General features: G+C 50.9%; 1 protein-coding gene across 14 annotated transcripts in view; it reads left to right on the plus strand.

The window, feature by feature from the left end:
- Positions 1–13673, plus strand: part of PLEKHA6 (pleckstrin homology domain containing A6) — a 144861-nt gene that overhangs the window by 53255 nt on the left and 77933 nt on the right. The window lies entirely within an intron of this gene.

A 13673-nucleotide genomic window follows, 5' to 3' on the forward strand; every position in this document is an offset into this window, starting at 1 on the left:
GAGGCTCATGGCCTGCCTAAGGGCACACAGCACATTAGCTGTTGGGTCAGAGTGAGAGTTCAGAGCCCTTGGCTCCCAGTGAGTGGTGCTTGGAGAGCAGACTGTCTGTCAGTGTTGCCTGTCTCTGCTGTCCTCGGGGGCAGTCATGGCCTCTGGCTGACACTGCCCCACATTCTGTCTTGCAGCAGCCCTGTCCGTTTAGAGTACAGCGTGATTGAGCCGAGCCTCCTCCTCCCCCTCACCAGTTCTTTGGCACCAGGGAGAAGCCACGAGATCCCCTGGAATAGGTTCCTTCTTCATTTCCAGGTGTGCCTGGATGCTTGGCATGTGCCAGATTTGGCTTGAGGACTTGTTTTTCATAAGAGATCAGGCAGGATTTGCAGGAGGTAGTGGCATTTTTGTGGATTTTAGGAGCAGCAGGCCCCTTCATCTCCCATCCCCACATCTAACTCCCAGAGAGTACCCAGGGCCAGCCTGGCATGCCCTGTGTGAGGTAGGTCACCACTGACCCACGCGGAGCCATGACTCAAGTGCCATGGGGCTGGGTGTGGTGGCATGTGCTGTAATCCCAGCAACTCAGGAGGCTGAGGCTGGAGGATTGCAATTTTGAGGCCAGCCTCGGCAACTTAACAAGACCTTCAGCAACTTAGACCCTGTCTCAAAATGAAAAATAAAAAGGACTGGGGATGTAGCCTAGGTTAGGCATCCTGAATTCAGCCCCCTTTACTGCAAAAAGACCTGGTATGTGTAATGGGCTGCGTGGGGGAGAGGCGAGGGTCTGATACTGTCCAGAAAAGAGGAGCGGGGCCTCACGGGGTTCAGAACCACAGGCCGATGGAAAGGCTCCTGTGGCCTTATGCTTCTGGATGCTTCCCTGAGCCCTGCTGGGGCTGAGCAGCTGGAGCCCCTTCCTATAGCTGGTCCTCCCTCCGGCCTCCCTGTGTCCTCAGGGAGGCTGAGCTCATGTTGTGGTGGCTCCAGGTGCAGGAGTGTGGCTCCTGCTGGCACCAGCTCCTCACCCTAGAAGTGCCCCCCAAAGCCCCCCCCACCTAGGTGGAAGTCAAGTGGAGGGGGCTCCTGGCCCACCGTTTTCTTAAGTTCGTTTCCATCATCCACAATGGAGCAGGATGGAGCCTCCACTGAACAGGTAGCTTTCGGGGTGGGGTGGGGCAGAGGGGCAGAGGGGCGAGGCAGGACCCCCAGTGGGGAGGCAACTGTTGTTTTGGTTTGGTTTTGGTTCTGGGGATGGAAGCTGGGGCACTCCACCCCTGAGATACAGCCTCAGCCCTTTTTAATTTATAAGGGTCTCGCTAAGTTGCTGAGGCCGACTTTGAACATGCAATCCTCCTGCCTCAGCCTCCAGAGCTACTGGGATTACAGGTGTGCTGGCAGCTCCCTCTTTGTTGCCTGAGGTGGGAGACAGAAGCCAGGAGGATGGGACTTGCCTGTGGCGGGCTGTCTGGCCCCTTGGTGGCTGGAAGGGGCTCTGTCACAGGGCTGGAGAAGGGCAGCCTGTTTCCACTCATCCCAGTTAGGTTGGCAGGAGGCCTTCGGTTTGAGGTTCGCTTTGTCTTCCCGGGGCCTGAGCACCCACCTCCTCCCTCCGCCTCCCTCCTCCTCCCTTCCTCCTCCTCTGCCTTCCCGCCTTTCCTCCCCAGACATTCACTGGGAACACTTACCCGCCAGACACCAGGGAAGCAAAGACGACTAAGACATGTCCTGTGGGCACTCGGAGGAGAGCCTCGGGTGACAGTAGGTAAACAAACGGTTGCAATACAGGTGACAGACTTGCTCCAGAAACGCCCGTGAGCCAGAAATCCATGTCACAGTGACAGGAAGTCAAGAGGAGGGAACAGCGGGGGGTGGGGTGGGGGGGACCCCTCAGGGGATAGGCAGGGCCTCCCAACTCCAGAGGAGCCTGGTCTTACTGGGACCCCCCCCCCCCGCTGCCACGCCTACATCAGTGGGTGACAACAGGAGCAGGTCCCTTGACTTCCCCTGATCTCAGTTTCCCCATCTGTTTAAAAACACATGCGTGAGTCTTGCTACAGAATGACACATGTCCACAGCCGTCCTGGGTTTGCCCAGCAAGAGGGGGTGTTGGCAGCTCCGGGTTGAGAGCAGGTCAATGAGGACCCCGGGATTGGGGGGAAATGGCCCAGGAAGGCGATGGGATGGAATGCCTGCTCCTCCTCTTGTTCCCAGTGCTCTGATGGAGGGTGAATGGAGCACCTGGTACTGGGGGGACTTTGCACGGATGTCAAGGCAGGAAGGAAGGAAGCCACAGCAGACTGGGGGAGTCAGGGACTCCCCAGGAGCCAGGAGAGGCCCCAAGTTGCACGCTCCTGGCCTCTTCTTGGAACCCACACTCAGAGTGGCCTCTGGCAAGGTCTGGGCCTCCCAGGCTGTAAAACAGGAGATTCTCGCGCTCTGTGACATCTCTGGACCATGAAGAAGAAAAACGGACATGATCAGCAAGGCCCTGGGTCTCCTATAATGAAGGGTGTGGGAGAAACGCGTGCCCTCTGGTCTGTGTATGCTGCTCAGATGAATAGAGCTCTTAATGTGCGCTGTGGGCTTGAGCGCCCATGACCAAGTTCATTGTCTCCAGCCATTGAGCCCGGCTCTCCAGACTTTACCATGGGACCCTGGAGGTGTGTTTCCCAAATTGGAGCAATTAGAAGATCACATTCCTTGCTTTTGAGGCGAGGGCATAAGTAGCTGTCCCCCTCACTGACAAGGCCACCCCCTTTGGGGTTCAGAGGAAAGGTGGCAGCAAGAGAAACAGAGACGGACGGAGCAGTGCGATGATGGCAAGTTCAAATCTTGGCCCTGCTGCTCCTTAGCTGTGCAGTAACTAACCTCTCTGTGTTATGGTTCCCTCCCTTGTGAAACAGGGATGATACCTACCCCACTGGCTGGGTAGGAAGGAAGTGAGTGGATTTGAGAAGGGATCAGCTCTGCTCCCGGGCTCCACCCACTTCATCCAGACGCTGTTCCTCGAATCACCTCCGCCGCTTTTTCTAAAGCCAGGTGGACAGACAGCTGTGAAGCCTTCTGAGTATTGGAAATTGACTGGATACATATGGAGACCTTAGCTTCTCCCACGCAATAGCTTTCCATTTTTCTCTCCACTCTATAGATATTGCCTTGTAAGTACTGATATGTGTACCTGAGTGTGCACAGGTCCAAACATGCACTCTGTGTGTACAGACATCGGAAATCACACTTTTATATGGCACTCGAATCAAGAACTTTCCCAAATGCTCCGAGTCTATTAACTGATAGGATCCTCATGACCAGTTTGAACCCAGGGGAACTCTACCACTGAGCTACATCCCTAGCCCTTTTTATTTTGAAACAGGGTCTCCCTAACTTGCTGAGGCTGGCCTTGAATTTGGCATCCTCCTGTCTCAGCCTCCTGAGTAGCTGGAATTACAGGCATGCACCATTACAGCTGGCTGTCCCTGCTTTAAAGGTGAAGAAACCGAGGCAAAGAGAGTATAAGTGGCTGGGTCACGGTTCTAATGTGCTGTGTGGGTGTTTTAGAAGCATCACAAAATAGCCAGGCACAGTGCTGCACACTTGTAATTCCAGCTACTACTGTAAGTTTGAGGCCAGCAACTTAATGGGCAACTTAGCAAGACCCTGTCTCAATCAGGTTTAAAAAACGGGAAAAAAAAAAAGAATCACAAAATAATATTTATTCTTATCGAGTACAGTATACACTGGTATTTTCTTTTTGGTATTAGAGATTGAACCCAGGGGTACTTAACTACTGAGCCACATCCCTAGCCCGCCCTTCCTTCCTTCCTTCCTTCCTTCCTTCCTTCCTTCCTTCTTTCTTTCTTTCAGGCTTTCTCTAATTTGCTTAGAGCCTTGGTAAGTTGCTGAGGCTGGTTTGAACTCACAATCTTCCTTCCTCAGCCTCCTGAGTTGCTGGGCTTACAGGTGTGCGCCACAGTGCCCAGCTAGGATTTTCTGTTCTGTTCATTAAACTAAAAAATATGCCAGTTATGATCTGCTAAACGGATTTCCCAGCCCACAGATAAGTCAAAAACCACAGCTTGAAAGGCACTGTCCTGCAGAAGCCACTCAGAAGGTGAGAGGGGAGAGTTGGGAGAGCCCCCAAGGAGACAGAAATGATGAGTTTCAGCATGACCTGTTTTTGGCAACAAGCAGAGATCTAGCCGAGAGTGTTGGGGGGCTCAGAGGTGGGTGGGAAGGAGCCTTGTGGCCCCTGAGTAGAGGATTCTGAGGAGATGACCAGCTCCTTAGCGCTGCCTGAGGAGGTGAAGGCTGCAGGGCTCTTTCCCAAGAAGCCTGGCTGAGAGGGGACATTGCTGGCCCTCATTTTACTCATCCCATTGGGGTCCCCTGCCTGGAGCTGAGGACCCGGGCAACAAGTTCCTGGGGCTTCTTAATGGTCTGATGGGTGTTCCAACACAGCACCCTAAGTTTTGCTTTTAGATTTTAACTTTTTTTTTTTTTAATCTGAAAAGGTTTTAAGGAAGGGAGGCAGCCGTGTTCAAGGATGTGGACACGGCTTGGGGGAGAGGGAGGCACAGGTCTTGTGACTCCTGGTTCATGGCTGTGTCTGCTGCAGATCCCATGGCTGACGATGACATTCCAGGAGGTGCTTAGGAGAGGGGACAAAGGCGCTTGCCCTGTCTGGGTCATCACTTGGTGCCTCTGTGCTCTCGCCCCGGGTGAGCCCTGGTGAGACATAGTAGAGGTTCCCTCCTGGGACACCTGGGTGAAGGAATGAGGAATGCGTGGCCACTTCTGTCCACCCGGTGGTGCTGTCCTTCTGTAAGTCTGATGGCCATGTTGACTTCTCTGGTGTCTGTATTGACTTCTCCAGTGGGAAATGGGTTTAAATCCCAGTCAACCCGATAAAGGATTGGGAGGCTAGAAAAGATGGACACCAAAGGAAGCTGTGACCCACCAGGAGGGGTCTGCATCCGTGTGGAATGAGTTAGCCACGTTGCTGCCCCTTCTAGAATGGGGAGGAAGGAAAGGATCGGTTCAGGAGGTTCTGCCAACTCTAGGTCGTGGGAGGGAGCCCTGCACTGGCATTTAACGGACCCACAGGCGTCCCTGTTCTGAGTGACCTGCAGCTGCCTTTCACGCAGCTGTCTCCCTGCGGCCAGCTTGGGTTTCCCGTGGGTCCGGGGAGCGCTCCCACACCCACCCGCTGCATCCTGTGTCAGGAAAGCCAGCTCTTCCCCATCCAGGGCCTCGCCCCCTCTCGCCAGTCCTGCTGTTTCTTTTCCTAGTTTAAAAAGTTAGGAAAATATTTTTCAGAGCTGCAGTTGCTCCTGAAGGATCGCAGCATCCTAACCACTGCCCCCCCGCCCCGCCCCAGGGAGTGAGCCTTCCAAGATCACTTTATCTACTGATCCATGAGAAAATATTTACCGAGCAGGAGCCACTCTGTGCCGTGCGCCAGGCGTTGTGTGGATTGTGGGACTCCATCAGGGGGCCCCTAGTACTCTTCCAGCCGCATTTCATCCTGAGGAGTAAAGGAGACCATAAATAGGAGCTTTTCCAACAGTGCACACAGTAAACGCACAAGAAGTGTGACTTTGTTGTTGTGGGTATTACTCTCCTTCCTTCCCTGGGGCCTCTTTCTAGAGTGCCTGCCTCCTGCATCCTCCTCTCTGATGCTGTGCCGTGCCCTCCTCCAAGCACCTCCCCAGCTCTCCATCCCTCACTGGGCTGCCTCTGATGGGAGGAGGTTTTGTTGGTTGGTTTGTCTGAATCGGTCTCTAGGTTGGAAGTTCCTCACCATGGAGGCTTGGGATACTTCCTTGGAATGGATGGATGACTGGCGCATGCCCATCTATCAGTTCACCGGGGCGGGGCTTTCTGTCGGCCAAGGTGTTTTAAGAGGGGCTTTCTGGGGAAAGTGACGTTTGAGCTCAGCCTCAAAGTGGTATCCACCCCAGCAGATTTGATTCAAACAGGCGTCTGGGATGGAGTCTGGGGATCTCTTTTCTGGCAAAGCTTCCCAGGTTCTACGATCATCATTGTGACTTAGGTGTGTGACCTTGAAAGACGGCTTGCTCTGGGGACTGGTGAGGAGTAAGCCACCTGGGGAAAAGGAATGGGGGAGCAGGGCGGCCAGGAGCAGGAAGGCCTGAGGTCTTTGGGGTAAATAAGATGTTCAGTTCAGCTGGATCAGAAAACTCACCCAGAACAGTGGAGTATGCATTTTGAAAGATATGGGGGGGGAGTCGTGGGTCTCAGATGCCAAGCCCGGAAGTAGGTGCTTATGTGGCAGGCCAGGGGGAGGAGCAAGGGGCAACGTGATGAAAGACCACTCCCTCCAGAAGAGAAATCTGCTTTATTTATTTATTTATTTTGGGGGGGTTGCTGGGGATTGAACTCAGGGGCACTTGACCACTGAGTTACACCCCCAGCCCTTGTTTGTATTTTATTTAGAGACAGGCTCTCACTGAGTTGCTTAGGACCTTGCTGTTGCTGAGGCTGGCCTTGAACTCGAGATCCTCCTGCTTTAGCCTCCTGGGCCGCTGGGATTACAGGATTGTGTGTCATTATGCTTGGCTACTTTCTTTTCAAAGCTCAAGGGCAGTGTCCTAAACTTGCTGTGTCACCCATTTCACTTGCCTCTTGGTGTCTAGCCTAACTCTTTCCTGCAGTTACCAGTCCCAGTTTGCCTCATAGGAGTTGGGAAGTAGCGGGTATGGCCTGGTGATGATCAAGAGAAGTCATTCTCCCACTTCTGCTAGAAAGAACCCACACATCGTGGTGGAACAAGAGTGAGTGACAGGTTCTGGGCCAAGCTGGCAGAGCTCCGGGGCTCCTGAGTTCTGTGCTGAGACCTCTAGGGGGTGGGTTGGGGTGATGGGAGCCCCTGTGGAATGCGAAGTCCTGGACTTGTTCCTGAGGCGCTGCTCCACCCCCCCCACCCTCACCCCCATCCCGGGTTCTGGCACATGTGCTGTCTCTTTGAAAAGTTGGCGGGCATCAGGACAGCCAGCCATCTCAGCCTCCCCTGCTCCACTGTGAGGTGGAGATGAAATGGGGGAAGCCCCCAAGATAGGACTCAGGGGGGAAAGACAAGGAAAGGGGCGCAGAGCAGGGGTGCAGAGGTTTTCCTGTGTCTTGCCACAGTCTGCTCCGATGACTCTGGAGAGTGGGATCTCCCTGGAGCTACGGCAGCGGTAGCAGCTGTCTTTTCCCTTCCAGTCTGCTGGGTTCGACTGTCCCAGGCTAGGGGGAGTGGTGACCAGGTAGAGAGCATCTTGTCCTCCCAGGGGCCTCCTCTGTGGTTTCCCTGGACCCTTCCCTCACTTGTCTCTTGCAGGAGGGTTGGTTGGAATTCCAGAGACCTTGGTCTCTAATAAAACAGAAAGCTTCCCTTGAGCAGGGAATCTCCCCCACCCCCCCGGCTCCCATGGCAAGTGGAACATTCCATTTAAAGGGTGAAGCTTGAACAGGTGAGCTCCGGTGCAGACAGAGGGTTGGGCCACACAGGTGGGGAGAGTGCCACCTCCCCCTCTGCCGTCTTGCCAGTATGCTTGAGGGCACCTCCATTCCAGTGCCCTGGCCTCCTCCAAATGCCAGGGTGGTGAGATAGGGCTCGGAGACACCTAAGGCGGCCAGGTAAGAGGACATCCTCTCAGAAGACTGTTCTTCTGAAAGTCTAGGGACCTTCCCTTGCTCACCCACCAGGGCTGCTGTGTCCCGTAATTCTCGGGGGCACCATTTACAATGTGCTCTACGGGAATAGCACCCTCTGGGATTGTAGAAGCCAGAAAGTCTGAGCTACCAGATGAGTAGGAGGGCAGAATGGTACACTTCTCTGTGTTCTAGACAAACAAAAGGGACCTTTCCAGGAAGCTTGGGGGAGGGAGTTGCCTGTAAGAGGATCCCCTGGGTGGACGCTCAGTGGGGTGGCTTGAACAGGTTTCTGCATTTGCTGCCAATTGCTTAATTAGACACCTACATGGTATTCTGTGCTAATGACCACGTCTCCCAGGGAGATGACAGATAAAAGGGTAGATAGCTTCAGAGTGCCAGACGGAGGTCTCCAGGACAGGCCACTTGAGCATGAGGGGCATGGAGGTGAAGCATGGTGTGATTTCCTCGGGCCATGCAGACTGTGGACCATTAAGGAGGGTGAGAGGGTCATTCACCCCAGTGACCCAGAAGAGAAGCAGTGGGCCCAGGTCCTATTTCTGTCTCCAGCATTTAACTTGCTTTGTGAGCTCCAAACCCCTGGCTGTGGTTTGTCCTTTAGAGAAATGGGGACGTCATCTCCTGAGCCCAGGGATTCACTGAGCCAGGAGCCCGGCAATGCGTGTGCTTCTGGATATGGGCAGGCCTGGATGGAAGGCAACCAGGAGTTTGTCCAGCTCCCTGCAAGTGAGGTTGGAAGGAGAGGGAGGCGGCAAGCTCGGGTAGTTGTGTGGAATGTGTCCCTGACATTCAGAACCCCAGGGCTGGGGCTGGGGTTCAGCCATGGCGCACTTGCCTGGCATGTGTGAGGCACTGGCTTCAATTCTCAGCATCACATATAAATAAATAAAATAAAGGCCCATCAAAAACTAAAAAAATATTTTTTAAAAAATTCAGAACTCCAACAGATGACAGTTAGGAACCATTCTGAGTTTTGAAAAATAGACTGAAGGCCCTGCTGCAAATGTCCCAGAGTTTCCCAGAGGCACATGGATGCCGGGCATACTCTGCTGTTGGCAGGGGAACTTGAGTTGGTGATTCTTTGTGCCAACCCCCAGCACTTTCTAGCCCATCATCCTCAGCTTTGGGCTCTTGGGATGTGGGGCAAAGTGTCCCCCATCATGCCTCCCTGGGCTTCTCCTGGCTTCTCCCAGCCAAATATTTACCCAAAGCAGGGCTGCCCAGAAAGGGTGCCAGAACCCAGGTAAATCTTGTGTTTGTGCTGCTCAAATAATGCCGTGCTTCATGGGCTACAGCCCCACTGTGAGGCCCAGAGCAGGCCCTGCAAAGGCAGGCTGTGGGAAGACTCAGGGTGAGCACCACGCATGAGCTAGGGAGAGGCCACGCTGCCCCTGGGTGTCTCTGGGACGCTGGCATCCTGACTTTGGATGGTTTCTGGTCTTACTCCTCCATTCCAGGAAGGTGTGAATGGCTCAGGAGGGTGGAATCTGGTGAGGCCCTGTAGGGCTGCTGTCTGCTGTCTCTCTCTCTCTCCTGTGTTTCTGACAGAATAGTCATTTCTGCCCATGCCAGGGACAGGATAAGGTCGGTGGAAATGATCAACTGTCATAGAAGCACTGGATTGTGGCAAAAAAAGACTGAGTTTTTGAAGTTGGCTTTGAATTTTGGCTTTGCCACTTAGTATCATGGGATTTAGGACAAGTTAGCAAACTCCTTTGATTTGGAGTTTCTTGTGCTGTAAGTGGAGCTCTTGCTGGGTGTGGGGGTGCACACTCTGTTCCAGAGACTCAGGAGGCTGAGGCAGGAGGATCCTAAGTTTGAAGCCAGCTTCATCACCTTAGAGACCCTGTTTCAAAAGGGGCTGGGGATGTGGTTCAGTGATAAAGTGCCTCTGAGTTCAATTAAAAAAAAGAAAAGGACTGGGGTTGTGGCTCAGCAGTAGAGTGCTCGCCTAGCACATGCGAGGCCCTGGGTTTAATCCTCAGCACCATATAAAAATAAATCAGTAAAATAAAGGTACTGTATCCAACTACAACTAAAAAATAAATATAAAAAAAAAAGAAAAGAAAGTGGGCCTCTTTCCACCTACCTAGAGTTTCTGTGAGATTTAAATAAGACCATATGCATAAAGGACCAGATGGTACCATCTTAATGCCTATTTTAAGAAGTGAGAGTGGGGAATGGACTGGGACCAGAGGAAGCACTTTGGCTTTTTAGGGGTTCAGTTTAGATCTCAGGATGCATTTTAGAGATCTGTGCAGCCATGGAGGATCATGAAGTTTCCTCCCATAAAGAAATAAAATGATTTCCCTTTACAGAGTGTAACCTGAGTGCTCTCATGTTGGGAAGCTGGAAAAGGAACTATATTCAGTTTCATTCAATAAACATTTTTGAGCAAAGGTATTTTCAGTTCTTCCCAAGAGTCAATGATTTTGTGTCTTTGAACATCTTGGAAGGAAGAAATATTTGAAAACTCTATTATATTTGGCAGTTTTCAGTTATGCACTCAGGAAGTCTCATCTGTTTGGTTCCAAAAGTAGAAACAATGGGTGGAAGCAGAAAAGCTTTCCAACAATGGCAAGGGTGCCTTCCAAAACCTGAGCCTGCTGTCCCCACAACAGTCCAAGGAGCACATGGACAGTCGTCTTTATCTTCCATAGTTTCCATGGAGGGTTTCCAGCAGGCTGCTTACTGCTTACTGCTTACTGCTTACTGCTGGGGTCCCTCCCAAATGTATGAGCCTCTGTTTGGGGATCAACAAACCCCCAGCTGATACAGGAGGGGGAGGTTCCCTACTCTGCAGGTTAAAGCACCAGGGATTGGAATTAGGGGGAAATTCCCCTGGGGTTTCCTGACTTCCCTTTCCAACCAGGCTCCTTTTCTTGGGATCCAATTCCCACCGGCATCTTTTTTTTTTTTTTTTTTTTTTTTAGGTACTGGGGATCAAACTCAGGGGTGCTTAATCACTAAACCATATCCCCAGAACACACACCCCCCATGCTTTTTTTTGTTTGTTTGTTTTCTTTTTTGAGACAGGGACTCGCTAAATTGCTGAGGCTGGCCTCGAACTTGTGACACTCCTTCCTCAGCCTCGGAGCTGCTGGATTACAGGTGTGCGCCACTGTACCCGGCTCCACTCTGATACCTTTCTTCTCCCTAAATGTGCTTTACTTCTACCTCTTCCAAAGGCTTTGAGCTTTTGTGCATTCTCAATCTGCTGCATGGTGCAGAACCAGCTTCTCTTCCAGGTGGATCTTTTCCTGTATTCCTGACCAGCTCCTGGAGGCTGGGAGGGTAGAATTGCGCAGGGTATACTGCATTCCTGCTAGGCACACATGTGGGAGCCAGCCGAGAGGGAAAGCAGGGAGTTGCCACAAAAAGCCCAGTCCTTGTAGAGCTCCAACCTGTTCCTTGGAATTTAGCTTTACTTACACAGCTGAGGGTGTGAGGCTGGGTGTCAACAACCACTGAGTGGCAAGGACAGCAGGAGTAGAGTGGGTGGTGGTAGATGCCCAGGAGTGGGCTAATGCATCTTGGTGAACTGGGCCAGTGGACTGTGGATCTGATTCCTGTTGGCGTGAGAGGCTGTGAAGGGAGAGAGTGAGAGCTAACCTAGCAGATATGAATCCATCTGACTTAATATTAATACTGATGGAAATAAGACCACTGAGGTGGGGAAGCCACTGATAATTGTGGTGTTTTTCTTTATTTATTTTGGTTTGATTTTGGCACTAGGGATTGAACCCAGTGCCCAAATTTTATTTTGTATTTTATTTAGAGGCAGGTCTTGCTGAGTTGCTTGGGGCCTCACTAACTTTCTGAGGCTGGCTTTGAACTCGTGATCCTCCTGCCTCAGCCTCCTGAGCTGCTGGGATTACAGGTGTGCACCACCTGCCCGCCTACTAATGATTGTTTTAAACTGCATAGGTTATATTATTCAAATGGTACAGAAAAGTCCTCTGCAAAGGTCTCCTTCCTGCCCATCTCTGATCTACCCCAACCCTCTACTTGGAGATGGTGGATGTCACCGGTGTCCACTGTGTCCTTCCCCTGAGATGCTTTAAGCCAAGGGTCAGCCAACTATGACCCACAGCCCAAATTGGGCCCACCACCTAATTTTGTATAATCCATGCACTAAGAATGGTGTTTACATTTTAAACAGTTGGAAAAAAAAATCAAAAGAAGATGGTTTCGTGATATGTGAAAATTAATATGACATTTGGACTTCGGCTTTCATAGGTGGCGTTTTGGTGACAGTCACGCTTGTGCATTTATACTCATTGTCTCTGGCTGTTTTTGTTTTACAAAGGCAGAATTGAGTAGTTGCAAGAGTCTGTGGCCCATGAAGCTGGAAATGTATCATCTCATCCTTTACCTAGGTTTGTTGACTCTAGAAATAAAGCAAATAAAATACAGGTAGTTATAAATTATTTTTGACATAAATGGTAGCATATTTAATGAATTCTACCTTCATTCACTTTGCCTTGGAGCCAGTACCATACCAACACTGTAATAAAATAAAATCTTTTTTATTTTTATTTTTTTTTCTGGTACTGGGGATTGAACCCAGGGGTACTCTACTTCAGTCCTTTTGATTTATTTTGAGTTAGGGTCTCACTAAGTTGCCCAGACTTGCAATCCTCTGGCCTCAGTCTCCCCAATAGCTATGCACCACCGCCCCTGACTTAGAGTCAATTTGATTTTGGACATGCTGGGTTTAAGGCAAAGACCAGTTACCCAGAGCCTCGGTAGACCCCTGGAAATAAATGCTCAGTAGGTGGATGGGTTGAGGCTTGGAGCCTAGGGGTGGAGCTCTGAGGAACAATTGTGGGGAGGTCTTCAGTGTGGATATGCCTGTGACACTGCAGATCAAAGATGTCCCTGGACAGAAATGAAGTGCTGTTCATAGTAAACTGTGAAGGTTAATAGGTTGACAGAAAGACAGTGAATGAGGAGCATTAAACTAACCCTGAAGGAACAGTAAATACTAAAGACAATTGATAGTTCTCTTCTTGATTCAGAAATAAGCCAATAAGAGGAAGTGTTGAATTGTGAGCAGAGGAGAGCCATGGATATTTGTAGAGTGCCTACTGTGTGTCTCCTGCCGTACACATGGTCCTCACCTCTATTTTTTTTTTTCTTTTGTACTAGGGATTGAGCCCAGGGTTGCTTAACCACTAAGCCACATCCCCAGCCCCCCCCCCGTCCCCCCCCACCCGCTTTTTAAAAATATTTTTTAGTTGGACACAATAGTTTTATTTAATTTGTTTATTTTTGTGTGTTGGTGAGGATCGAACCCAGGGCTTTGCATTCTACTGCTGAGCCACAACCCCAGCCCTCCCCAGCCATTTTTGTTTTTTATTTTGAGACAGGGTCTTGTCAAGTTGCTGAGGGCCTCACTAAGTTGCTGAGGCTGACTTTAAACTTGTGATCCTCCTGCCTCAGCCTCCCGAGTTGCTGGGATTACAGGCACTCACCACCGTGCCCAGCACACGGTCCCTTATTTAACTGTTACTCTCTGAGGTTGTATCATTAACTCATTTTACAAATGAGGAGATTGAGGCTCAGGGAGGTTAAGGGACCTTTTTCTCACATCAGTGAGTGATTCAAGTGAGTATCTATTTGCAATAAGGCCTCTTCTTTCCCTTGTGTCAACTAAAGTACCACCTTGGGCAGGGAGCCCTCCTGGGCTTTGCCAACCCATTTCTGGTCCCAGCTCTCTCATATGCAAAAGAGGCATTTGTCACCGTGCCGGTTCTCACCTAGCCTGAATCTATTATGGGTGAAAACATAAGGGAAAGAGATAGTCCTCTAAGAGTGAAATGCAGAAAACTGGAAGAGGAGAGGAAGGTAAGTTTAGCCCTTTGTATGTATCAGACCCAGCTCTCTGGCAGATCCTTAGAGGAGAATATTTTTATTTTTTTTTAAAGAGAGAGAGAGAATTTTTTAATATTTATTTTTTAGTTCTCGGCGGACACAACATCTTTGTTTGTATGTGGTGCTGA

The sequence above is a fragment of the Spermophilus citellus genome, assembly GCF_964194105.1.
Source record: "Spermophilus citellus genome assembly, chromosome: 6".
Classification (NCBI taxonomy): Eukaryota; Metazoa; Chordata; class Mammalia; order Rodentia; family Sciuridae; genus Spermophilus; species Spermophilus citellus.